Here is a 26,793-nt window from a genome sequence, read left to right as displayed (position 1 = left end):
ATGTGATTACTGATTATGCAATCCTCATGATTTGAATCACTGTGCAATCCTTGAACTTGTCCTTTCATAAACTACACGCTTGATTAGCATCAAGCTGACATTTCCTGTACAATAAATTGATTATGACGTGCACATTAATATCATATTGCTGCAATATACCCCTCTGTATAGAATGTAAAACAACATGTTTTGATATACAGCTCTTGTGTGCATTTAGTGAATTCACTGGGCGTTAGTTGAGTCCCAGACAGTGTCTGGTGGTCCATAGAGAGTTCAGGTACTCTCAGACACAATCTGTCTGCTACTCTGAGACCACCCCTTGAAAAGAACAGCACATTTAATACGACAACTAATCATGCAAACCTAATATCAAAACAAATAGCATTATCTAAACATTCACAGACAAGTTTAGCGTTCATTGTGCTATTCAAAAGGATCAATAACAAAGTCCTATAATTATTAGATAATCGGAGTGACAGCAATAAGAATTCCCCTCACACCTGCTGGCCCTCCCAGCCCTGGTAGACAGACGACATGACAGCCGCTCCGACCTCTCAAGCAAAACATCTTCCGTGTGTCATGGATATAACATCGCTTTAAACTTACCATGATAATATCAGACCAGTCAGCAGGATCGGAAGGAACGACTGTCTGATTTTATCTGTTGTTGTTTCTTTAAGTATCCGTGCTCCTAGTGGTGAGCTCAGCAGTGTCTGGCGGACTTGACTCAATGCATTAAATAAAATCTCGATACCAGCGCCTCAAACATTGCTTCATGGTCACGCCACGAGGTAAGAGAGGCCGTGAAGGGGGTGATGCAGTCTCAAAAACAGACAACGGCAATATGGCATTTATCCAAATATATTTGTTTTTGTTCTTAATTATAGGCTGTTGGAATTCAGAAAAACATTCTAGGCGGGGGGGGGGGCGTTGATGGCGTTGTCCTGCGTTGTTTTCTGCAGCAATTGGGGGGGAAAGTTTGGCATATGCTAGGCCTAGTGCAAATGGAATTATGAGTTTTATTTTCCTAAAAGTATTATACAAATATTGAAACTGGGAAATGCATTCCTCGAAATCTATGGAGAGTCACACTGTTTTGTGCGTTTAAGCTGCCCAGAACGGGGCTCCGCGCGCGCGCCAAAAGATTTTCACAATAAGGCTAATGATGAAAGGGTTTGAATATGCAGATGAAATGGGATGTAACAAAAGCAAAACATTGGGTTGTTTTAATGTAAAATTCTTACAAAAGTCCCCATGTCTCTTTTAAAATATGAATTTATTGCGCAATTTAGCACACTAATTTAGGCAGTTGCTGCCTATATGTCACGTTTCACTCTAGCTAAAATGTTATGTAAACATTGTAAAGGAAAGATTGTATGGATGTATTAAAAACATTAGTGTTTGCTGCCCCCTATTGATGGTAAAGTAGTCCCACACAATGTTTCAAAAGTCATGTTTGCAGTCGAAGTGAAAATCAACACAAATTTGACTGTTGTTGTGGCTAATCACGCTGTCCATTATAAATTCTATTTCGAGTCTGGTAATGGTACATAGATTTTTGATTTAGCAGAAATGCTATTGATAATCTCCTAAAAGGCACGGACGGGGTTCGAACCCGCGATCTTCGGTTTACGAGACCGACGCCTTACCACTTGGCCACCGCGCCTGCGCTGGTTAGCGCATGAAAGGGTTTTCCATATCTCATGTAGACGAAGTAGTATATGTTACACAGCGATCTCGTGGCGGTCCTAGGCAGTTCAATTCCCCTGAAAATGTTAAATCATTTTTTCATGGCTTATGCCGTGTGCATGTATTTTTTTGTATGTTCTACACTCAAACTATTTAAATTGGAAATAGGTAATGTTTTGTTTAAGACAGAAGTAACACAATTTCAGTTGAAAGGGAGTAGCTAGTAGGGCCCCTACCAATGCATGTCAAATATAACGTATTTTAGCATAGGCCTACTTAAATTAACTGTAACTTTGGAAGTGACATTTGGTGTGAGTAAAAAAAAAAAGAACGAGGAAAATAAAATGATTTACATGAACCACAAGGGGAGGCTATTACACTGCAATGTCTTTCAATACTTCACAAGGCTAGCTAGTACACACACACGCTCATACACACACAAGCACGCACGCACGCACACAATTTATGCAATAAACAGTTCAATTAGAAATTATTATTCAAACCGCTTTTTACATTTAAATTACCCTTCAAAAATGTGATATTCAATCAGGTTTTCATTGTTGCAGACATGGGACACATTTGTCACAACATTTTAAGAATGACCCAGCAAGTAATGTAAAATTAATGTAATTGCGATTGGCCAAACATTTATATATTTTTTGGGTGCAGTGAAATATGTTGTTTTACAAGTTCAGCCATAGTATTACGGCACCCTTGAATGCCTTGTTCAAGGGCACATTGACAGATGTTTCACCTCGTCGGCTGAGGTATTCAAACCAGCGACTTTCCGGGTTACTGGCCCAACGTTAACACGTCTGTAATTTTCATCCATCCAAACCGTGCTCAAAATACTTATTGAGGCCTAAACAGGAATGCAGAAACGACAAGACGCCTAAGCATAAATGCAATATAATCTGTAAAAAAAATGTTTTGTTAACGGCAGTGTGTGTTTTGTGCTGTTGCTGATGTGTTCTTAAAAGCACAGATGGTTTGGTCAGCAGAGTTACACCAGTTGTTTTACTGGGTCCTTTAATCTTCTCTGTCGGTGGGTTCTTTGACAGTGGGAGTGGGCTTCAGTCCTACACCCTGGAGGGAGGAATAAACAAACACCTTTGGGAGAGAGAGAGAGAGAGAGAGAGAGAGAGAGAGAGAGAGAGAGAGAGAGAGAGAGAGAGAGAGAGAGAGAGAGAGAGAAAGGAGACAGACTGCTAGTGATGGGGGAGAGGAGAGAGGAGAAGGAGAGTCATGAGGCAGGAAATGTAAGCTTGAGATGTATCCTTCTTTTCAGACTGTTAATTGCAGAACACTGGGAACAGACGGACTAACATTCAAATTGAATTGCCTTTTCTAGGGGGGAAATGTTACATTGTTGCTGAGGGTATATCGTTATAGAAATACAAATCTGTATTTTAGAATACTGCAGATATATTTATGTGTTATTTCTGAGTCTCCTGGGAAAATGCACCCCAGAAAAGGAAACGAGTTCAACTGCTCTACGGTATTGATATGGATAGTCAGTACATTTGTGTTGCCTCCACATTTAGTGATATAATATGCATGAGGCTGGTGGAGCTCTCACTATCTTCTTCTTCCCCAAAACCTCAGAGAGAAATGCTTGCCTTAGGGCTTTCATTTGATCAGATATCCTAGGGGTTGTTTCAAAGGCTTTCCAAAATGAATAAGACTCATTACCATTGGGAATGAGTCAGTGTTGAAAACCAACAGATGTTGTGGATGAAACCTTGACCTGCTTATCCCTAATCATCAGTACCTAGAGAGGAACAAAAGCTTGCTCTGTTTTATGTTAAACTATTCTTGAGGTTTTCTGGTGCTAACAATGTCTTTATTACACTAGTGTTACCTTTTATGCTTAGTAAGTATAGCAAGCAACTATACTGTGCCATATTTAAAACAAAAAATGAAATCTAAAAGCACACAATGAAAAAGACGAGTTGTGTTTAGTTTGTCTTTGCTTGCTACATCACGGCACAGGCATGGCCAATATAAATATAACTTCCACCACAGCTAATGAAGTCCCAAATAGTTGTAATTGTTTCGGAAGCAACATAAGCAGAGTGAATTGAGAAGGACAATGGAAATGCAATATGTCATGATGCAGTGTTCAGGACACAAATGGTTTGAATGAGCTCTGCTCCTACCATAGTGTCTATGATATGCAGAATGTGTCAGTCAAGATTAGTTGTGGAGGGTGTCTATTGTTTGTTTCCGTGCTCATTGTTTTGTTTGTGACTGAATTGTAGGTTGAGATTAAAAGTGACTGCAGCTGCTGGCTGCTACTTTGTCCCCTGCTGATCATCGGTGGAATTTCATTGTGCGTGGTTTATCTCAGGGTTCCATGTTCTGTAGTCTGGGGATGCTGATAGGTGCAGGGCTGCCCAGTTAGTGAAATGAGGTGAAAACAACACCAATAGTAGGAGATTATTTCTTGGTTCACAGGAATTGTGAAATCCATAAATACATGGTATACAGTGGTGAAGCGTGGAAAGTTATGGAATTTGTGGATTACAATAATCATCAACCACAACCCAAAGCATTTCTATGAGGCCTAAATGATGATCCTTGAGCTAAAAAATACTATTGTTAAAACAATTAAAATTGGTAAGAAATCTGTAGCTCACTAACCAAATTCGGTATAAGAAAGTTACTTGTATAGAGCATATTGTATTCAGTAGTGACTACCCACAGACGTCAATACATTTGAGTCATTCTTATCCAGAACGACTGCACACATTTTTGTACTGGTCCCCTATGGGAATCAAACCCACGACCCTGGCGTTACAAGTGCCATGCACTACCAACTGAGCCACACAGGACCCTCAGTTAACATCTATTCCACGTTGGTTCAACGTAATTTCATTGAAATGACACAGAAACAACATTGATTCAACCAGTGTGTGCCCAGTGGCTAGAATCAACAAACACAGCAACACACAAGTTAGGTTATTCTTACTTTTCTGCTCTGCCAGGCCCGTATTATAAATGCCAAGCACATACACCTGCCTATAACATCCAGAATATATCGCACTCTCCAGTAGCCAGATTTCAAGGTTCTGTCCAGAGCTCAGTTGGTACAGAAAATGAGGCTCTGGCCTTGGACATCCTGATCCACACAGGAGGACATTCATCCTTCTAGCAGTCATTACCAGCCATATCCATTGTCCATTGCACTTCTGTTGATAGGATTTTGTTCAGTGACTTTAACTAGGCTTTACTGCCCATTATGGATGAAGAACAAAGGCCGCAGAACATCTAGGCTTTATAGTAAAGAACAGGTATCTGAGGCATGGAGAATGTAGGGGAACATTTGAAATGAGACTGTAACAATGGTGCCTGCTCCCGTGTTTGAATCTTTATGACAAGAAATTGTATCCCTGAAACTAAAATAGTATGTAGTTTGTAATGTCATACAGCATTGATTTTGTGCTCAGAACAGGTCCGTAAATCTGTAAACAGAATCGTAAATCAATTCAGTTGTAAACCCTGAGAGATATTCCTTAGCCTGAAATTACATCATTATGAGGCATTTTTATTCATGTGATGAAACACCAAGAAACTCACTTTCTCCCTCTGAGAATAAGACAACTATTTAATGTAGCTATCTTTTTAATAATGCATTGCTCCTTGTTATAGACACACTGGCCAAACTGCTCTTTGATAAGCAGGGCTTGTTTTTCCATTCATGAGGGGAAATATGGGAGTGAGTGTGTCCATGAAAACACAGTTGGTTTCAAATGAGAAATCCACCACTATGGAATATTACCTGATAGACGCACAAAGTACAATTAAAACACTTGTGTGGCCAGAAGTCTTAGCACTTGTAGTTTATTTTGTCCAAACTGAGGTCTTTGTGTGTTTGTCTCTGTGGTCATACAATGTAGATGTCTTCATTTGTGTAATGTTTGCTTTGTATTTTTGTAGTAGTGGATCTGTTTGACGAGTCTCTCTGATGTAGTGAGGACGTCATAGTCAGAGAATGTGCAGAGAATGCTGGGAGGTGGCAATACGAACAAAATTAAACACAATATAGAGAGGACAATATGTTCTTAACACACCCATGCACACACAGATTATTTTGTAAAATGTGCATCTACAGTACTATAATAGTCACTTCCACCAAATGAAAGATTTGTAGATTGTACTTCAGCTCTAGATTTTGTTTCTTCTCTAATCCATCTGTTCAGGTAAAAATACAAAAAATTTCAGGCAAAACTTTCGATCATATTTCCTCTGCGTGAATATTTCCTCTCTGTAGGTCTACGTTCCGCTGGGGGAGTGTTAGAGAAAATCTGCAGGATAAGAAACAAATAAGACAAAATAAATCCTTGTGTCCATGACAACTTACAACTCATCTTCGATGAAGAGCGAGGAAAATAAAATCTTTCTCCCCAAGCCAGGATTTGACTGCTCCAACATCTCACCCCTCCCGAACATTAATCCTGGCTCTCCTTGATACCACTGGCCAGCTGTTTGTCCTGTGGTGCTCTCTTCTTTTTAAGAGTTACATGTCTTTGAGTTTTGTAGCTTCTCTTGTTTCTATTACAGATGCTGGCCAATGTGCCCAATGGACCGAAAAGAGAACCACTGAAATCAAGCGAAAATCTGAAAGTAAAATTTGTTTTAGTGTGGCGCAATCAAGGCAAATGCAAGTGGCAGGCGACACCATGGATGTTCGTTGGGGTAGTGTGAATGGAAAATCGGTCATTGTGGGAAGGGTTTGTTGAATCTGACCCTGGCTGCTACAAGACAAGCAAGTGTGAAATTCATATGAAAGGTAAGCAGCTGATAACGCTATACAACAAAGGCAATATCATCTCTCACCCTTTTCCCCAATGTTCTTTTCACTACTCTCATCTGCTTATACCTCTTCTCAGTGGCTGTTGTGGGTTTTGTGGCATTTCGCAATCTTCACTATCCATTAAACACATGCTAGCTTTGATCTAAAAAGAACCAAACTTCAGGTTTTATAACAAAGCACAGCTATTTCCACCACTCTCCATGGCTAGAGAGTTTATTTTTTAATCAGACTGGATAAAACCAGACTGGATTGCGGAAGAGGACTCCGTTCAGCTTTGTTTGTTCAAAGCCACTTTCATTTTTGTAATTGTCACATCACAAACTGTGATCATATCTGCTAATAGTAAGTGGGCTATTTCTAATGTTTACCCAGCAATTAGGAGAAAATCACTCATGCCTGCGGGGTCTGTTGCTATAGTTACAATAGGATTCTGCAGACTATCATCTGGTCCTCGCATCCTCCAATGGGGTTGCAGTGAAGAAGCTGCAACATAAAGTAAAGATGCACATCTTTCAGCAATCCACTAGTAAGAAACAGAAACAGGTTCATGAGTATAAGAAAGTAGTCTAGAGTGGCAAGCAGGCGACTGCGCCCAGTCATGGCGGACCAGAGAAATCAGAACCGACGACACACTCATCAGGAGAGCCAGGTGAGAGCATCGACCATTTTGAGACTTAACTGGTTATTGTACGAAAAAAGTATTTTACGGAAACAAAAAAAACTGTGACAGTAAACAAGATTATCCTTAAAATCGAGTCTCCGACCATAAAAAAGGGAAAAGAGTCATGTGAGTGGGGTGTCAGAATGGATGAAGAGCATTGTCGGGATGAAAGCAAAAAGAATGTAGTCAAAGGCCTCTCAGAATTGTTTTGGTTTCAAATGGCGCGATCATAGAACTCCAGCTGAGCCCTTGTTAACTTACGATGTGTTTTTTTGCGATTTTCGTACATCGGAAGAACGGAAGAACAACAAAGTCGGATTGGTTGGATTAAGCGTTTGTGTCTCTAATACCTTAGTTATCCGTAGAATTTGTGACTGAGACTGTACGGGTGACAACAAATTGGCCTAGATCAATCAAAGTCCTCTAAATCTCATTACTCGGAACATCTGACAGAAAGATGCATTCAATAGACCCTATTGAGGAGCTTTGAATTCGGCCTTCCACACATCAAAGGCCTCAGTGCTGAGATTAATTTTTGTTTGGAATTGCTGTTTTTGGGAGAAAAACTAGAAATGTGGTCAGTGAATGTACGGCGAGGTAAAGGAGAGCGGCCAATGCTGCTTGTTTTGAGCTGCCCCCCTACCGGGCGGCACATGAGCCTGTCGATATGGCGGTTTGATGTCAGTCAGAAAAGAAGAACCCCCACAACAATCGCAGAGGGGGCCGGGACGGAGAGACAAGAACAGAGTAAGAGAGGGGAGAAAGGAAAGAACCATCGACAGATGAACTCAGTTGTGATTAAAGATGGCGGCTCTGCATACCGCAGACTGCGTAGCGCGGGACGTGATCCATAGCAAGACAATCGGAGCAGTCTGCATTTCAGCAGAACAAAAACAAGCATCGCGTAACAAGGTAAATTCAAATGGAGGTGGTAGTTATGCTGTCTGCACAGCTTTGAACCTTTGAGAGCGATGGCTGAATTTGCATTGTTTATCGCTCCATTTCTTTGTTATTTCAAAACAGTTTCCGTTTTTTCTTTCCAGATGATCTTGTTACTGTCACGGGCCTCCTTGTTTGCCAAGGCAGAGCACATCAATTGTTTTGACTGCTTGAAGTGCATCCCAAGCCCAAAATACTGGGCATAATGACAAGCTTTCATGCCTAATTTCATGTGCATTTGTCCAACCCAACAGATCTTCTATGATCAGAGGACTTTCGCCATTGGTTGCATGGCCACCGCTGCATGTCACTTCAGGGTTCCATTCCATAACAAACAAAAAGCAGCCTGAATATGTAGTTATATTATATGCATGTTTCGAAGAGTAGAAACTATAAGTAGTAATATAAACTCAAGACGGCAAATCGTTTAATCCTCTGTGCCTAATCCACTCTTGGGTTTGTTAGTCACGATATATTCAGCAATGACAAAGAACATCAGCAGGACTCCAGAATAGATTTTCTGACAGTCTTTCGGGTATTGCTCTTTTAAGACGTTCAAGCACTAAAAAGAGCAGCATATCAATACACCAAAGAGACACTCTTTCTTTTAAGTCCCTTCTATTCAAGTAACTTAATTATTCTTGACCAAAGCTTGACCAAAGCTTGCACTGTGGTTCAAAGTATCCGCAGCTGAAAAATACCCTCAGCCGCTGAAAACATTTGTCCGTGTTTAATTTCATTGAGTCTTGTTCATAGTTTTTTAATGAGAACCTTGAGACAAATACATATTTTTTATTGCTTTTGTTCTTATGCAAACTTAATTTTTGGTGAGTGACTTGAAAACTACTGGTTTTGAAACATGATACCGCCTTGTGTGTACAAAGAAATAGAGTATTCATTTTAATGTATAGATGGGCTGTTGTCAAGTGAAGAGGCCTCAGAGATAAGCCTATTTCAAGCAAGGCCTACAAGGGAGTGAAAATCCACATTGGCAGCTGGAACAAAAGGCAATAGAAAAGAAGAACTGGGGATGTATTAAGTTGTTAAGATTATTCTATGAAAGGAAGCTTGCATCATTCAATTAGATGATTGCAGATTTTTTTGTTGTTGATTGCAATCATTTTTTATCCTGTCACGAAGGAGAGGAAACACAAAACATTCTGATGAATGTGCTTTTTAATTCTTCGTCATTGGTTTTCATTGTCTGTATTTTAACCTCAAAACTCCATTATTTATCTTGGTTTATCCTAATTCAGTCCAATGATAATGCAAACAAATTAATAACATCAAGTAACAAATGTGAAATTAAGGATTTATTCATGTTTATTAAGAAAAATTACGGTGTATGCATTGTATGTATGCTTCGTCCATCCATCTCTGCATCTTAAAACTGTTCGTAGTGAAGCTAGAATGGTGGCAATTACTATATTTACAGTAGTATTGAGTCAATGCCTATTTCGAAAGATCTCTCTATAGCCAACAGTGGTTCTCGAGAGCAGTGTGAAAGGAAGTCAAAGGAACATCTGCAGGTCTCATTCTGTTCCCTCTCAATCTCAGTCGGCCGTTATGGCTGTCATTGCCTGTTTATTGAAAGCTTGAGCTGCATATTATTCAGTCACAGCCACTGAAATAGTTGGAACAGAACTTGAGCATTTTGAATGGGTACATGAATTAGTGACATACAGCTGAGAGATCGGAATGTCTTTTGTCTTCGTTCCTGCTGATTAGGAAGTAGGAGTGATTGTCCAGCATGTCCTCAAAGGAAGTTAGAAACTCTGAAATAAAAAGCAATGAATCAAGTAAGTAGGCGTAAGTGTAAAGTACATATGCACAGTATCCTAAACTGGGTCGTAAATGCCATACACAAATAGGACTTTATGTGTCTGGACTTTTGGCAAAGTGGTATATAGCATGTTGGGTTGGCAAGCATCATGTAACTACAGTTCCCATTCTCAATACTATCCACATTTCTACAGCAATGAATAATGTGTCACATACTGAAGTCGTTTAGAGAAATAACTCTGCAGTCAGTAAATTATCCCAAAAAGGAGTGAAATTGTAAAAGAACGGCATGCCCGTTGTTGCTTCATTACATTTCATGAGCTGTTATTCTGGGATGTGACCTTTAACATAGTCACTTTCAAACTTGTACATTGGTCGTTTTTTCCCTCTCACCAATGAGACTTTACTGTCTTTAAGCAAACACAGCTCTCAGATGTGCAAATGAGATAAAATGGGCAGGCCTGTGGGAGAGCCCTGAGATTTATTTTGGATTTACAGGAAATGTGTCTGGAAAATGAGAAGCTAAGCAATCTTAAGGAGAGGAGGAGGAGGAGGAGATGAAATTGAAATACCACTTGCTATGCAGAAAGCTCATTTCATGTCATCACAGTCTAAGACCGTGCATGAATCCCCTGCGTGGCATGGCCCAGGCTCCATTCTTGTGTGATATAACTCACTAGAGGGATCCCTGTAGAAGCATCTTCATTTGCTGTAGGTGAGCAGATGGCTGGGTCACAGACAATGGAGAACATGAAAGACACCTAGAGGCCTGGTTTAGGTTACCTTATCATCTTCGGCAGCTGTGAATTGCAGCACAGGAAATCAAGTGCGCCATTGCCCATAGGTGGCAAATGTTTAAGCTGCTGTTAATTCAGATATGAACATTTTGACTTCTGGTCTATGAGACACAAATAAAGATGGAGTATTCTGTTGCGTGTACCTGTTCATTCTATCCACTTGTAACACAATGGATCTCAGTTCAGTGAATATCTGACTATGGGCTCAATTCAATCAAGCTCACATTGCAGTAGCATAAACATGCTTTTCCACACTTGGTAGTCCCCCCCACACACACGCAGGTAAATGTTTACCATTTTCAAAACAAGACTTGTAGTCTTTGGTGGAGAAAAAAACAACAATACAATTCTATGTCAGGTCTGATTGAATCCCAAGTTTTACTTGGATTTTATCACTTTACCGCTAAAAGGCATCATGTTAAATTATAACTCAATTCATAACACGTACTATGTTGACGGTAAAGCAGTAGGATGATTAATTGCCCATGAATATTCTCTTGCAATAAAGCAGTATGATATTTTGCATGCACAGCAACTTTGTAAACCTTGCACTTTGCACACCGCATGCATACAATATGTGGATAGTGTACCAACAGATAATACATATTACTTGAACCGTTACAATGAATTGAAGGAATCATCCATGGGTATAATATAAACATTGCATTATTGTACCCAAGGGTTTGTCTCCTGATAATTCAGAAGGGAAGACAAATTAAAGCATAGCTGAAACCAAGATATATTCCTCTGTATTGCATCACTTTGTATTGTTTCACGTGTACAGAAAAATCATCAACATTTGAGACATAGTTTAACAAAGGCATTCAAAAGGAAATCCTTCTTATGTACAGTACAGTGGGGGAAAAAAGTATTTGATCCCCTGCTGATTTTGTATGTTTGCCCACTGATAAAGAAAGGATCAGTCTATAATTTTAATGCTAGGTTTATTTGAACAGTGAGAGACAGAATAACAACAAAAATATCCAGAAAAACGCATGTCAAAAATGTTAGAAATTGATTTGCATTTTAAATGGGGGAAATAAGTATTTGACCCCCTCTCAATCAGAAAGATTTCTGGCTCCCAGGGGTCTTTTATACAGTTAACGAGCTGAGAATAGGAGCACACTCTTAAAGGGAGTGCTCCTAACCGCAGCTTGTTACCTGTAAAAAAGACACCTGTCCACAGAAGCAATCAATCAATCAGATTCCAAACTCTCCACTATGGCCAAGACCAAAGAACTCTCCAAGGATGTCAGGGACAAGATTGTAGACCTACACAAGGCTGGAATGGACTACAAGACCATCGCCAAGCAGCTTGGTGAGAAGGTGACAACATTTGGTGCGATTATTTGCAAATGAAAGAAACAAAAGAACTGTCAATATCTCTCGGCCTGGGGCTCCATGCAAGATCTCACTTCGTGGGGTTGCAATGATCATGAGAACGGTGTGGAATCAGCCCAGAACTACATGGGAGGATCTTGTCAATGATCTCAAGGCAGCTGGGACCATTGTCACCAAGAAAACAATTGGTAACACACTACGCCGTAAGGGACTGAAATCCTGCAGCGCCTGAAAGGTCCCCCTGCTCAAGAATACATATACATGCCCGTCTGAAGTTTGCCAGTGAAGATCTGAATGATTCAGAGGACAACTGGTGAAAGTGTTGTGGTCAGATGAGACCAAAATGGAGCTCTTTGGCATCAACTCAACTCGCCGTGTTTGGAGGAGGAGGAATGCTGCCTATGACACCAAGAACTCCATCTCCACCGTCAAACATGGAGGTGGAAACATTATGCTTTGGGGATGTTTTTCTGCTAAGGGGACAGGACAACTTCACCGCATTATTTGACGGGGCCATGTACTGTCAAATCTTGGGTGAGAACCTCCTTCCCTCAGCCAGGGCATTGAAAATGAGTCGTGGATGGGTATTCCAGCATGACAATGACCCAAAACACACGGCCAAGGCAACAAAGGAGTAGCTCAAGAAGAAGCACATTAAGGTCCTGGAGTGGCCTAGCCAGTCTCCAGACCTTAATCCCATAGAAAATCTGTGGAGGGAGCTGAAGGTTCGAGTTGCCAAATGTCAGCCTCGAAACCTTAATGACTTAGAGAAGATCTGCAAAGAGGAGTGGGACAAAATCCCTCCTGAGATGTGTGCAATCCTGGTGGCCAACTACAAGAAACGTCTTACCTCTGTGATTGCCAACAAGGGTTTTGCCACCAAGTACTAAGTCATGTTTTGCAGAGGGGTCAAATACTTATTTCCCTCATTAAAATGGAAATCATTTTATAACATTTTTGACATGCGTTTTTCAGGATTTTTTTGTTGTTATTCTGTCTCTCACTGTTCATATAAATCTACCATTAAAATTACAGACTGATCATTTCTTTGTAAGTGGGCAAACGTACAAAATCAGCAGGGGATCAAATACTTTTCCCCCCCCACTGTATATGTCCCTGTTTTAGCAGCTAACTACCACCATGATGTAATGATGTCAGGTTAATGTGTAACGTAGAGGGTATGATAGGGTTGGGATTACCACCCTGAACATTGTATCTGATGTCCTGACCTCCTTACTCATGCTATTCTTTAGCTCTGCAACATGCAATGATAGGATATTTGACCATTTAACTGTTTGTTGATCTCAAAGTGATTATATTACAAGCACCAAAAGGCTACATTTTTCCAATTATACTTATGAGAATAATGTGTAATATTGTTATGTGAAGTTATGTGAATACTTATAAAGGAAGTGACCTCATTAGTTACAAGTGGAGACAGTTGGATGGCATGGTGTCAGTAAGAAAGCGAGAGCAAGTGCTTGGTTAATGAATGTGTTTTATTTGGTTAGATAATAATACGCTGCAGTGGATGACATCATTGTACACTATGGGATCTATTTTAACAAACTAACCTCTAACATAAATCTAAGCGCACTCAAGTTGTGGGTGTGTCCGAATTATTTTAGCTATTTTGACAGCGGGAATTATGGGCGCAAGTTGTAGGTGTTACGAGGGCTTGACCACTCACTGGCCAATGGAAAAATGCTCCGAAGTTTTTTGTGGTTGCTTTAAATTGTGTATTTACGGTGTTTGGTGTTCTGTTGTCATAAACTCTGGCGGGAGAAAATGGATGTTCGTCCTATCCGTGAAAGATAGGGCTACTAGTTTATTAAATAGCATAGAGTATAAATAACATAGGGTAGTAACACTATAATAGTCCTAGTTATAACAAATGTTTATGTATCCAAATGTTCATGTGCCTTTTAAAAAAGGTCATGTCCTTCAACATGGGAATGTTGCATTCAAATTTCGGTAGCCTTTAGCCCAAATTGCATTGCATATCCGAACAATAGACATTGCCTACCAAATATTATAATAAGATTAGCCTATCTTCGCAGTGATATGGCCTGTATGGTGACTTTGCCATGTGAATAATTTTACAGGTAAACAAACAAACAAACAGTCAAATATTAGTCTCCCTATAGGCAGAGTCGGGGTTACCAGACTATGCAAATATGAATACAATAGCTGATGCAGCACCACGGACAACAATCAGAATTCCTGCGATTTGACATCAGCAGAGAGCAGTGGAAGACTCATTTTTCAACTAAATGATAAACGAGAAACAAGCAGACTTAACTACTTGATGTTTCTAAATAGGCTTCCTACACATAACAACTTGATGTTTCTAAATAGGCTTCCTACACATAACAACTTGATGTTTCTAAATAGGCTTCCTACACATAACAACTTGATGTTTCTAAATAGGCTTCCTACACATAACAACTTGATGTTTCTAAATAGGCTTCCTACACATAACAACTTGATGTTTCTAAATAGGCTTCCTACACATAACAACTTGATGTTTCTAAATAGGCTTCCTACACATAACAACTTGATGTTTCTAAATAGGCTTCCTACACATAACAACTTGATGTTTCTAAATAGGCTTCCTACACATAACAACTTGATGTTTCTAAATAGGCTTCCTACACATAACAACTTGATGTTTCTAAATAGGCTTCCTGACATCTTTCATTCAATGAGCATCGCATGTGTGTAAAGATTTTTTAAGGGAGCTGGACATAAATATTATCCAAAAACTGCTCCCAAAAGCGACATTTTAATATAACATTGGTGATATGCTATTCTATTGATTAGGATACTGAGTGCCCCCGCAGGCTAAATCCATGCCATAGACAACTGCCCTACTGCTAAGACCAGCTTTTGGTCTGTCTTTAATATCCCCACAGCGCTGCCTGAAATTGGCACTTTAGTGCACGTTTTTAAGGACACACCTCAAATATTTCCACCCCTCCCACCTCAGCGTAAGCGAGCTGATATAAGACAGGTAAATTACCAACCCTGGCGCAATGGTTTGAAAAGAGCAGAGTGTCTGCTTTAAGAGGTTGAAATTGCACAATATTGTGTATTTGAGAATTGTGCTGGGTTAACGGCAGCCGAAAATAGAGCCCTACACCTTTACGAGGCTGTCATCGTGACATGTGCTGTGTCACATACCATTCTGTTCCTTAGCTGGGTTTATGGTCAGGGATGCCCTTGAAAGCTAGTTAATACCACTTGAGACAGATAGACTGTGACATGGTGTCATGATTTTAAAGGTCAAGGAGAGACCGTTAAACTCCCTAAGTATATGGTAATGGTGGTACGTAAAAATCTCTTGCCACCCCAAACTTGATGTGTACCCCATAATTATTTTTGTTACTGCACTGTGCTTTCCCTTGCATATCAACTGTATATTCCAACCAATCCTTGTAAGGCAGGTGACAAGATTTGCCATACCTGCAAAGCAAATGTGATTTCATATAACACAATGGTTTGTTGGACCTTCACTGTACCTTTGCTGCTGAGGAATTGGCATTGGTCAGAAAAGTTAGACTTGTGATTACACACTCAGTGGAATTTTCCTTATTCAAACTTGTTCTGAGGGCAGCTCTGCCTTGAGGGCAGGACAGAAGACAGCCCTTACTGTCAATAACACACCCACCCTTCACTAGCTTGTCAGCTGCCTTGTAGGGGGGGCAGGTACTAGCAGCCTGCACCTGTCATGTCATTTGTCAATCAATCCCAAGGCCAATCAACAGGTAGCTGATTGGCATCTACAGCTGCCAGTCGCAATCCCTACACATCATAAGTAGAGGAAAACTGCCGAACACAGCTGTCAAATTATTCTAATAGTTTGCTCTATGGGGGGGAACATGATGTCCATACGTTATGTGCAGACACTGATATAATGTAAAATGGACGTGCCACAAGCCAAATAAAATTCATGTAAGGGTTAACGATTATTTGAAGGCAGCTTCAATGGCTTTATATAATACTTTATGCAAGACTGACCAGAATTGCAAAGGTAGTTCCTCAATCTGTGTAAATCGTATCCATTTGCTTGGCATTACGCCCAAACTTCTCAATTTTTTCTCTTGCTGGTCAGCTGGTGTTGAGCTGAATTGGTATTCCCTGAACTCCCGGAGCCCTGGGGTTTGTTCGCCGTGGGGGGCCCAGCGATCAAATCCAGGGCCCAGGAAGGCCAGGGAGAGGGCTGTGTGTGCAGCTGCTGATGGCATCTGATGGGAGATCTGCTCTACCGTTTCCACTCAATTGGGGAATGCTGCTACAGAGCTTGTGCTATTATTCACCAGGTTATGGTAATATTGAAATAGCCCCTTATCTGGATGACAGTGCTACATAGCTGAGAAATATTTAAATAAACACAGTCTTGAGTTAAAAAGGGGTACAGCAGTACGTCTCCTTCAAGGTGCTGTTTCTGGCAGGTTTTAGATAATATTTTGAGATGCTGGTTTATTCTCTAAATAATGGCATAAATTCATTTGATGTTTATGCATTTCTTCAATTTCTATTTGAGTGAGGTGTCAAAACTTTGAAAAATAAAAGCACAAGTAAAATTTTCATTAGCATTTCACATCCTCAGAGCATTGTTGTCAAATTGAAAATATTTTATATTTGGTGATAATGCAACCAAATGTTTTCTTGTTTCTCTGTTTCAGAACCGAATGGATAAAAAATACATCCTGGTATGGCAAGATTCTCCATGGGCAGGCACCTTCATTTTGCTAGTATTGAGAGAGATGTTGTCTTTACTGGCACCTGATTTATCCAATGAGATTGCAATGGGAGCCTCAGCAAATGGGTGTCAAATTGGAGGAGAGAAATCCATTAAACAATGGAGTAACACTTTACTAAAGGTAAGGCATGTTGCTTTACATATATTTCAGAACTTGTGTCATTTTTCAATATCGAGCCTATTCATTATGTTAAAGTGAGGGGAAAAAAGTATTTGATCCCCTGCTGATTTTGTACGTTTGCCCACTGACAAAGAAATGATCAGTCATTTCCTAATGGTAGGTTTATTTGAACAGTGAGAGACAGAATAACAACAAAAAAATCCAGAAAAACGCATGTCAAAAACGTTATAAAATTATTTGCATTTTAATGAGGGAAATAAGTATTTGACCCCTCTGCAAAACATGACTTAGTACTTGCTGGCAAAACCCTTGTTGGCAATCACAGAGGTAAGACGTTTCTTGTAGTTGGCCACCAGGATTGCACACATCTCAGGAGGGATTTTGTCCCACTCCTCTTTGCAGATCTTCTTCAAGTCATTAAGGTTTCGAGGCTGACGTTCGGCAACTCGAACCTTCAGCTCCCTCCACAGATTTTCTATGGGATTAAGGTCTGGAGACTGGCTAGACCACTCCAGGACCTTAATGTGCTTCTTCTTGAGCCACTCCTTTGTTGCCTTGGCCATGTGTTTTGGGTCATTGTCATGCTGGAATACCCATCCACGACCAATTTTCAATGCCCTGGCTGAGGGAAGGAGGTTCTCACCCAAGATGTGACGGTACATGGCCCCGTCCATCGTCCCTTTGATGCGGTGAAGTTGTCCTGTCCCCTTAGCAGAAAAACACCCCCAAAGCATAATGTTTCCACCTCCATGTTTGACGGTGGGGATGGTGTTCTTGGGGTCATAGGCAGCATTCCTCCTCCTCCAAACACGGCGAGTTGAGTTGATGCCAAAGAGCTCCATTTTGGTCTCATCTGACCACAACACTTTCACCCAGTTGTCCTCTGAATCATTCAGATGTTCATTGGCAAACTTCAGACGGGCATGTATATGTGCTTTCTTGAGCAGGGGGACCTTGCGGGCGCTGCAGGATTTCAGTCCTTCACGGCGTAGTGTGTTACCAATTGTTTTCTTGGTGACCATGGTCCCAGCTGCCTTGAGATCATTGACAAGATCGTCCCGTGTAGTTCTGGGCTGATTCCTCACCAATCTCATGATCATTGCAACCCCACGAGGTGAGATCTTGCATGGAGCCCCAGGCCGAGGGAGATTGACAGTTCTTTTGTGTTTCTTCCATTTGCAAATAATCGCACCAACTGTTGTCACCTTCTCACCAAGCTGCTTGGCGATGGTCTTGTAGCCCATTCCAGCCTTGTGTAGGTCTACAATCTTGTCCCTGACATCCTTGGAGAGCTCTTTGGTCTTGGCCATGGTGGAGAGTTTGGAAACTGATCGATTGTTTGCTTCTGTGGACAGGTGTCTTTTTTACAGGTAACAAGCGAGATTAGGAGCACTCCCTTTAAGAGTGTGCTCCTAATCTCAGCTAGTTACCTGTATAAAAGACACCTGGGAGCAAGAAATCTTTCCCTCATTAAAATGCAAATCAATTTATAACATTTTTGACATGCGTTTTTCTGGATTTTTTTGTTGTTATTCTGTCTCTCACTGTTCAAATAAACCTACCATTAAAATTATAGACTGATCATTTCTTTGTCAGTGGGCAAACGTACAAAATCAGAAGGGGATCAAATACTTTTTTCCCTCACTGTATGTCTTCAGTCACATGGGCCTGCAGCCTAAGACTTGAGCTCTTATTTATAATGAGACAAAGATGTCAGGCAGATACAGTATGTCTGTGAGCAGTGCTGCATGTCCTCCTCTCTTCATCATCATCATATAGAATAGCCCATGGTTAGGTGTGGTCTTTCAAATGGTTTTCTTCACCGAGAAAATAGAGCATTCTATTACTAGCACACCACTCTGCTGCTGTTTCTGTATCTCTTCTGAACATATTTCTTGGAAATGTTATACACACACCTCACACTGCTTGTTGTGCAGTCATATGTAGACACTCCAGATAATACATTCTTATACCATGGCAATGTTTGATGTTTGTACTTGTTTCTGATTGGCTTGAAGGGCATTCTAGAGTGTGCATTATCTCCCTATGGCGAAATTTGAATGCATAATCGAAAGCTAGGACTGACGGTTTGGTTAGCTAAACTAGGAAGACTGTTTGGTTACCATCTAGAAGACATGCTAGAAACTTCAGTGGATGTTAAACACATTTCTAGCAGCAAATGAACACGTCTAGCGGCAAATGTGTTAAATTACAGCCATGGTATAAAAGGGACAATCAACTTGTTGCTCTCTGCGTTCTCTGGAAAATAATGCAACTCCGTGGAAGGTCAGTTCCACTCCGCCAGTGTGTCGTTCATTAGTTTCCATAGAATGCATAGCCTCTTATCCCTTACATAATGAATACATGTACATGTGTCATAGAGGAGGTGTGATTAGTGCAGGGGCACTGCACTCCAAGTCACTCTGTTGACAGACAATTCCTCTAGTCAGCCATTCTGTGTCATATGAGACCTCTGGCATGCTGTGTGCCCTTGTGGCTACAACGGTTGAATAATAGTGCATTTGAATGCAACTGCAAGGGCTTCATCAGGAAATCTTCACAGAGGCAATTCTCTATAGGAGGAGAGAGAAAGTTCTGACTTAAAGAAATGTATGTCACTGTAGTTTACAACTTGTCCTCATTGTTTATGGCTGATTACAGCATGATGGAAATGACATTTGCATGAAAAATCACAACTTTAATGTCTCACAGAAGGGACAAACAAAATAAAAATGAAACGTTTCATGTGTGTGTCTATAGTACCCCTCGGGGTGAGTGTACATTCCCTAAAAGTGGACTTCTAAATATTGGCATGTTGGAGAAATAAAGATAAGAAGTGTGATGGATGTTAATTAAATGGACATACTTTTTGGGGAGACTGATGCTGCGCATCCCGAGTGGCACAGCGGTCTAAGACACTGCATCGCAGTGCTAGCTGTGTCACTACAGATCCTGGCTCGATCCCAGGCTGTGTCGCAGCCGGCCGCAACACAGAGACCCATGACGTGGCGCACAATTGGCCCAGCATTGTCCGGGTTAGGCCGGCCGGACAATATGCACATGAAACAATATTCAAGACAAACAAATTGTTGATACACTCTTCTCATCTTTCTATCTAAAAAAACAGCACTGCATTGTATGAGAAATCAGAATATATTTTCCACATCATTTTCAAGATAAACAATTACTTCAGTGCAAGTCTGAAGAATACTTCTCAGAGCAAGCAGTCAAAATGTGGTGAATTCACAAGCTTCTGAAGCTAAGATATGATACATCAATATCCATCACATCCACAAACATTATGGATGTTAAGGATATCATTGCGCTGAAAAAGGATACTCATGAAATGTAAGAAATCAATTATAGACCATATGAAACCTTGTTGAAAGTTGGCTTTACAGAGCAAGTTTCAAGATGATCCAACGTAAGGTGCATATTTTACAAAAACTTGTCCTGGACGGATGTTACATTGCCTGTCCCAGTCACCCCACTATCTTTATAAGATAGTAGAAAATGAAACAAAACTTTGGTCTGTATTGCTTCATTAACATCTTCATAACTAACACTGGAGGACAGCTGTGAGTGGAAAAACAAGCTCTGTGAGCCCTTTCTGAAAAACCTTTGAGAATAGGCTGCCTACTCTAATGGTCCAAATTTCCTACATAAACTGTTCAAATAAAGCTTGAACTCCAACATATAGAATAATTATGAACGTGGTTTCATTTGGAAATGACTAACTTTATTTGAATATGCTCAGGTTGACCTTCCCACGGAATCACCCTTCTCTTATTTGTATTGCACATATTGAAGCACACCATGGTGGCATAAAATCTGCACTTCAAAGGCGACTCAAAAGAATATAACAAGAACTGACCCTTCATACGACTTATTTCTCAGAGAGTCTTTCGTATTTGTCCATCTTACTTTAAAAAACAAGAAAACATTTATTAACCTGATAAGAGTCAAAGACAAAAAGGATGAGGTCACTGAATTCTCAGAAGAAGATGGCTCCAGGCCAGTCATATAAAGTAGATCATTTACAGTACATGACACACACGTTACTGTTGTTACATTTTTTGCCATTGGAGGTGAAAGAGTTTATTAACAAAAAAAAGATAACTTGAGAAATACCAGCAAATAGCCTGAGCAAGGTCAAAACACATTTGTATTTTGTAAGTGCACACAAAAACTCAGCCCAATGAGAATTTTTTTTTCAAAATAATTATTTTTGGTTGACAAATGTGTCATTAATTGAATAGAAATTACAGTTGAAGTCAGAAATGTACATACACCATAGCCAAATACATTTCAACTCAGTTTCACAATTCCTGACATTTAATCCGAGTAAAAATTCCCTGTCTTAGGTCAGTTAGGATCACCACTTTATTTTAAGAATGTGAAATGTCAGAATAATAGTAGAGAGAATGATTTATTTCAGCTTTTATTTCTTTCATCACATTCCCAGTGGGTCAGAAGTTTACATACCTTCAATTAGTATTTGGTAGCATTGCCTTTAAATTGTTTACCTTGGGTCAAACGTTTCGGGTAGCCTTCCACAAGCTTCTCAGAATAAGTTGGGTGAATTTTGGCCCATTCGTCCTGACAGAGCTGGTGTAACTGAGTCAGGTTTGTAGGCCTCCTTGCTCATACACGCTTTTTCAGTTCTGCCCACACATTTTCTATAGGATTGAGGTCAGGGCTTTGTGATGGCCACTCCAATACTTTGACTTTGTTGTCCTTAAGCCATTTCGCAAGTATGCTTGGGGTCATTGTCCATTTGGAAGACCCATTTGTGACCAAGCTCTAACTTCCTGACTGATGTCTTGAGATGTTGCTTCAATATATCCACATAATTTCCCTCCCTCATGATGCCATCTATTTTGTGAAGTGCACCAGTCCCTCCTGCAGCAAAGCTCCCCCACAACATGATGCTGCCACCCCTGTGCTTCATGGTTGGGATGATGTTCTTTGGCTTGCAAGCCTCCCCCTTTTTCCTCCAAACATAAGGATGGTCATTATGGCCAAACAGTTCTATTTTTGTTTCATCAGAGGACATTTCTCCAAAAAGTATGATCTTTGTCCTCATGTGCAGTTGCAAACCGTAGTCTGGCTTTTTTATGGCGGTTTTGGAGCAGTGGCTTCTTCCTTGCTGAGCGGCCTTTCAGGTTATGTCGCTATAGAACTTGTTTTATTGTGGATATAGATACTTTTGTACCTGTTTCCTCCAGCATCTTCACAAGGTCCTTTGCTGTTGTTCTGGGATTGATTTGCACTTTTCACACTAAAGTATGTTCATCTCTAGGAGACAGAACGCGTCTCCTTCCTGAGCGGTATGACGGCTGCGTGGTCCCATGGTGTTTATACTTGGGTACCATTGTTTGTACAGATGAACGTGGTACCTTCAGGCATTTGGAAATTGCTCCCAAGGATGAACCAGACTTGTGGAGGTATACCATTTTTTCTGAGGTCTTGGCTGATTTCTTTTGATTTTCCCATGACGCCAAGCAAAGAGGCACTGAGTTTGAAGGTAGACCTTGAAATACATCCACAGGTACACCTGCAATTGACTCAAATGATGTCAATTAGCCTATCAGAAGCTTCTAAAGCCATGACATCATTTTCTGCAATTTCCAAGTTGTTTAAAGGCACAGTCAACTTAGTGTATGTAAACTTCTGACCCACTGGAATTGTGATACAATGAGTTATAAGTGAAATAATCTGTCTGTAAACAATTGTTGGAAAAATTACTTGTGTCATGCACAAAGTAGATGTCCTAACCGACTTTCAAAAACTATAGTTTGTTAACAAGAAAATTGTGGAGTGGTTGAAAAACGAGTTTTAATGACTCCAACCTAAGTGTATGTAAACTTCCGACTTCAACTGTACATTTCCCTCCACGTGGGCCAGCCCACTACCAATTACAGTTCTAGCCAATGAGCTCTAGCCCCTCGCATTTGAGTGACAGCTAGAAAGAAGCCTGCCCAGCATTATCCAACAAGATTGCAGTGCAGGCCCAAAGGCTCAGTGGACACAGGAGAGAGAGAGAGAGTGAGAGCAATTACTTGGTACACATATCTGGCGTAGTACGCAATTTTCGGGGACCACTTTGTGCACGGATAATCTCTTTAATAAAATGTGTCTTGAAGCACATACAGTCATATCTAACCTCAACCAGGTTACAACAACACTGGGTGTAACTAAGTATACCTCAAGATGTTGTTTACTCTGATCATTTTACACAACACCAGGACCTCCAATTCTAGAAGGGCTGCACATATGCCAGATTTGTGTTGGCTCATTCAGTTCAGGTGTAAATCCCCCCTAAAATATAATGTAGTTGAAAAATATTTACAGTCATTCTCTGTACTTTTTGAATTATCTAATCTAATCAAACCATCAAGACCAGTAATGGCTTTCTGCATTCCAATGGCCTTTGATCTCAGTACAATAAAGCCTTGAGATTACAGACCTGATTTTTTGCAGGTGTGTTCAGCTAGTTTGCAGGTCTAGATCAACACACGACGTGTGAATACACAGTCAAAACCCATATTGCCCTTGCAAATACACATTCCAGTAAAAATAAATGTTAATTCTTACTCCCTTGTGTATTTCTTAAAGGGGGCTAAAGATTCGAATAGCAAGTTGAAAGGCACCTGCATGAACTTTTGTCTAAGTATTTCTCTCCTTTGGTCATGTGGAGGAATACAATCACAGGCATACCTTTGATCTTTATCTCTTTACAAGCTGTGAGAAGGGAGCTAGAAGAGTTAAAGAGTAACATCATACCACCCTGCATTTCTCTTTGGTAAACTCCTGCAGAGCTGATAGAATTAAATGATAAGATACAATAATTCATTGGCTGTTGTAATGTAGTGGACATATGGTGATAATAAACCTCTCTCTGGCTCTCTTCTTGTGTGACATTCAAGGTAGATAAGCTGCACTCCATGTTCATATTCCCTGTGTGTTGATATTGATGTTTCACGGACATTTTCAAAGTGAACTAACTACAGTACAGTGGCAGCAGGCAAACACAATAACTCCATTCTTCATTATTCTGTGCCAGCCGTATACATGAAAGGACAACTACATTAAATTATTACTTGCCTTTTTGAATCTATATTCTCACAACAGTTCCTTGGCAACAGTTCTTGTGAAAATATTGTAAATAGTGTTCGTAAAGAGACAGGTGGTCCACGGTCTCTGATTGCCACATCATCTGCTTTTACACGCGGCATTGTTCCTCTCCTTACAAAATGTTATGTTTATCTCTGTAAGAATATCGCTTATACATTTTTTCCCTGATATGAGCGTTTTCATTTCACCCTTTTCTGCCAAAGGATTTCCAAATAACGGTATAGATGTGACGTTATCATTCTAGGCTTTTGATTTGTTTAGATGGTTTGATCAGGTTGCCTTTATTATCATCAATACATGTGATAAAATATATTGTCGCCTGGGTAGAGAAAGCCTAGCTACAATATAGAATATTTGTAGAGAACGCACATCATCCCTCTCCCCCCAGTTCAGGCCCCCCCATTCCATTTCTTCTACACCGCGGCAGTATGTTTTTTTGAACGCTGGTGGCGCTGTACATCTTCTGAACCACCACACAGACAGGAGTGAGAGACAGCCATGGAGAGGTGGAGAACGGACTGTTTTCTTTGTTATTTTTAAACTCTTGCTATTCGCATCTATGACACGATTCACAGTGAGCTGTACAAGCAAACATTCCCGATGCACTCGAAAACGGCAAGTAGGTTTTCACAGGTGAAGTATAGAGCACTTTTTTTCAGCTCATGGTTTGGGATTGCGGTAGCCGGAGATGATATGTGCCATCGCTTTGCTGTGTGTGCGCGCGCTAGTCAATTCCGAGATCGAGTGTTCTATCTCTGCTGCGTCTTTTATCGATTCTGAAAAATGGTGGGGTGTTGGTCGTGAACAACTCTGAACATTCATTACCTAAGATACTTACATTTTAGTAGGCAAATAGTGTTGCAAAGTTGTGTACTAGTCGGTCGGCTGCGGAAGGGCCTGGCTGTGTGTACGGAGTTTGTTTCTGCCTCCCCTCCCCCATCCGTTTCTGCTGCTGTGCTGCTCATACTCAGAGGCCAAGACATGAATGCAATGAATGTGGGGCTCACTTCAAAGCATTAGGGATGGTAGGGAATGGGTGTAGTAATACAGTTATAGTAGCGACAGATTACACTCTTTGGAAATGTATGTGCATATTACGAAACTGAAGACCGCAACACAGTATTTGTGAATGTGCGCATGATAATACATGCACGATCTACGTGTTCACAGTTGGAATCATATCACAGCCTGTTCTTGATAATGTGATCTTGCTATTTTGGTAAATGTGCTACTACGTAGGCTACATTGTGGTTTAATAGAATTCCAGCATCAATATTGTTACTTTTTTTTTGTTCCAGTATAACGTCAGCTTCCTACATGTTACGTTGTTGCTGCAAGGCTATGTTGCTAAGGCAATTGATTCCAACAGTGTTGTTTTGGTATTGTACACAGTGAAAGTTGTGAATTCATTGCAGGCTTCGTTTTTCATTCTCACCTATGCTTTTCCCCCTGATTTTTAAATGGAGCCGTTTAATTAAAGCAGTAAAGAGGGGAACTTAAATGTATGGTTTGATATTGACATGTCAAATTGTATGTAATGTTGATGATTGTACAAATCATTCTGAGTAGTTGGCTGAACTAATGCCCAGTGGTCAAAGCAGTTGTCATTAGCTAACGTCCAAGATCAAGTTCTTATTTACAGTGAGACCTCTCAGGTAGCAGGCGCAGCACGTATAACATACACATAAGTTAAACAATATCATAGATGCAACAGTCAAAAGTACACACAATGCCCAGCCAGTAAACCAGTCAGTAACATATTGAGTAATGTGCAGCATTTAATTAAGAGGTAGTGGGAAAACACATGCAGTTATCAGTTAAAATCACTGACAGTTTGTTTTTAAATGTACCAGTTGGCTCAAAAGAGCATAGTTTATGTTTTTTTGAAGCGTGGTCCAGTCTCTAGCAGCAGGTAGTTGAAAAGCATTTTCACCAAAGATGCTGCGTATCTTGGGGATTGCCAGGTTTATGTAATTGCTGGATCTCGGGTTGGTGTTGGTGGTGCGGAGTCTTAGTAGTGAGCTGAGATAAAGGGAGGCCTTGCCGAGGAGGGATTTGTATATGAATGTGAGCCAGTGGGTTTTATGTCATACATGTAGGGATGGCCAGTTAATGGATGACTATAAGTCACAGTGATGGGTTTGGAATGGGGCACTAGTGACAAAGCTTATGGCAGAGTGGTAAAGTTCATCCAGTTTATTGAGGGTGGACTTTGGGGCCATATTGTAGATGACATCACCATAATCCAGGATGGGAGTATTGTCATTTGGACCATGGTGTGTTTAGCACTGTGTGTGAATTAAGATTTATTCTGATAGAGAAAGCCTATTCTGGACTTGACCTTTGCTTGAAGATTATTGATGTGTGTGTGTGTGGAATGATAGTGCCAGATACCCAGGTATTTGTATGAGCTGACATTCTAGGTCAGTTGGTGTCTAGATAGATGAGGACATTCTAAAGATATTGAGAATCTTGAAATGTAACATTTTAAAGAGAAGTACTACTCCTGCTACTAGAATTGAGCGTATCACATTTTTGTGTAGGTTCAACATCACCGTCAATGTGAAAAGGAGAGATTGAGGATAGTTAGTGTTTCATTGCACTGTGATGTGTAAAAGACCCTGTCTGTCCACTCTATAGTTCCCGGACAGCCACAGGGGAGGGCCGCTTCCTCCAGGTCTCAGCAGGGACTGAAAATATTTGACTCAAGGTCGTCCTCTGATATGATCAGTCGGAGTGCCTGCC

General features: G+C 40.5%; 1 protein-coding gene, 1 long non-coding RNA gene and 1 other non-coding gene across 9 annotated transcripts in view; 1 reads left to right on the top strand and 2 right to left on the bottom strand.

Moving 5' to 3' along the window:
• Nucleotides 1-1,594: 1,594 nt before the first annotated feature.
• On the bottom strand, nt 1,595-1,666 carry trnat-cgu (transfer RNA threonine (anticodon CGU)). The gene has a single exon. It is a non-coding gene; the product is annotated as a tRNA-Thr (tRNA).
• A 5,386-nt stretch (nt 1,667-7,052) lies between these two features.
• LOC106601114 (axin-1) overlaps nt 7,053-26,793 on the top strand; it is a 41,920-nt gene continuing 22,179 nt past the window's right edge. For 4 of the 7 annotated variants that reach the window (XM_014193046.2, XM_045715059.1, XM_045715058.1 and 1 more), the window contains exon 1: nt 24,489-24,681. The gene's annotated coding sequence lies outside the window, so the exon portion shown is untranslated. Of the gene's footprint in view, nt 7,155-16,713; nt 16,912-24,482; nt 24,682-26,793 lie in introns of those variants that run through there. The other 3 variants (XM_045715057.1, XM_045715055.1, XM_045715056.1) reach the window with 3 other exon arrangements.
• On the bottom strand, nt 9,411-25,049 carry LOC123741686 (uncharacterized). The gene is made up of 2 exons (XR_006769183.1): nt 24,887-25,049; nt 9,411-9,880 (listed from the first exon to the last, which is right to left on the bottom strand). It is a non-coding gene; the product is annotated as an uncharacterized lncRNA (long non-coding RNA).

Source organism: Salmo salar, chromosome ssa03, assembly GCF_905237065.1.
Source record: "Salmo salar chromosome ssa03, Ssal_v3.1, whole genome shotgun sequence".
In the NCBI taxonomy this organism is placed as follows: Eukaryota; Metazoa; Chordata; class Actinopteri; order Salmoniformes; family Salmonidae; genus Salmo; species Salmo salar.
The sequence above is the reverse complement of the archived record's forward strand: the minus strand, read 5'-3'. Positions and strand labels throughout refer to the sequence as shown.